Genomic DNA, 1,788 nt, shown 5'->3' on the forward strand with positions numbered 1-1,788 from the left:
TACAGTTTTGGGGCAATAAAAAGATAGGCGGCACAAGTTAGAACACATTTTAGGGACATATATGGTCATGTTTTGGAATACAGCCAGCTCATTGGAGGGGGTACAACTCCGCTGGTCAGTTTGGCGCACATTCCTAAAGGCTCACTGGTCAGTTGGGACTGCGCATGTGCACGCTTGACCAGTACTAAAAATAGCCTGTTGCTAGGCAGACTGAAGTGGTCAGTGAAACGGACAATGGACTAAAGGGCACGCCGGCCACGAGGCCGCTTATGGTCTAAGATGGCTGCCGCAACATTCAAAATGGCGTTTTCATATATAGCCAATTTAAGGAGGACAACGTGTAGTTTCAGCTAATCGCTAACGCGGCCATGCCAATTACGACACCACAACCCCACACACGCAACCCCACACACACAACCCCAGAACCCCACACACACACACCACCCCACACACACAACCACACACCCCCACACACACAACCCCCAACACACAACCCACCCACACACATAACCATAACCCACACAACCCCACACCACACAAACCCCCCCCCCCCACACACACAAACACAACCCCTCACACACACTCAAGGCTTCTGGACTGTGGGGATTAAACATGTAAGGCACTAGTAGTGTTGCTAAATGTCCATTGTAAACCCTTTTGTATACTATTTTGGGTAAGAGTGTGTGTGTGGCTCTGTGTGTGTCTCTGTGTGTGTGGCTCTGTGTGTGTGTGTGTGTGTGTGTGTGTGTGGCTGTGTGGCTCTGTGTTGGGCTATGTGGCTGTGTGTGGCTGTGTGTGTGTGTGGCTCTGTGCTCTGTGTGTGGCTCTGTGCTCTGTGTGTGTGGCTCTGTGTGTGTGTGTGTGTGTGGCTCTGTGTGTGTGTGCAAATGCAATAGGGCTCGCATTTGCGAGAGCCTAAGCTATTGGAATTGTAAATGACAATGCCATTTATTTATCTGTTTTCAAAACCAACACATAAATAAAAAGTTTGTCATTTACAATGCCAATAGCTCTAACTTTTGCAAAGGTGAGACCGTTGCATTGTAAATGCTTGTTACAATGAGGGGCCAATGCATCCTGCCTTTCCCTTTGCATTGAGTGCTCACTTTGTTAAAAGACTTTCCAATCGTCTATCACAACCCTCCCCTCAAGATGCCTTCCAGGCCATTCCACTGTGAAATATCCACCAATCAACCTTCCAAAGGCCACACAATTCCATATAATTTGTCCATAGCTAAATGTACAAGTGAACCCAATAATAGTAATCACAATAACAAGCAATTGTTCCCTTTTTGACATAACATCTGCATCTATAGAGCGCCATCTTCCCAAATCCATCATTTCCCTGATATACATGTTTTATCCTGGTTACCACATTTGCAGCACCTTTGTGCAATGAATGGATGCCATAATCTGTCAAGTTTAAGTGCATGCCTCTAAGGTTTTTCTCACCACTCTTAAAACATGCACGGTTCTCTCTGTACCACTGTTTCCCTGTCTGCTTATCCTTCTCAAAGTATCACATCAAGACAGCTCCCTCTAGACATACGGCATCCACACCAGGCTTGAGCTTCCAAACCGTCCTTGCCTCCCCTTTTTGATCCATCTGGCTCATGTTTATCCCCAATCACCTACATCAGATTTCAGTTTCTCATCTTGGAATGCTCTGAAAAACATGGTTGAAAACAATTGTTTGTCTTTACTAGAGACATGAGTTGCCCTGAAAACCACATTCATTCTCAAACACATGAGCACCATCCTGCAAAGCAACCTTCCCATCCATTTATA

Source organism: Lissotriton vulgaris, chromosome 4_1 (genome assembly GCF_964263255.1).
Source record: "Lissotriton vulgaris chromosome 4_1, aLisVul1.2, whole genome shotgun sequence".
Lineage (NCBI taxonomy): Eukaryota > Metazoa > Chordata > Amphibia > Caudata > Salamandridae > Lissotriton > Lissotriton vulgaris.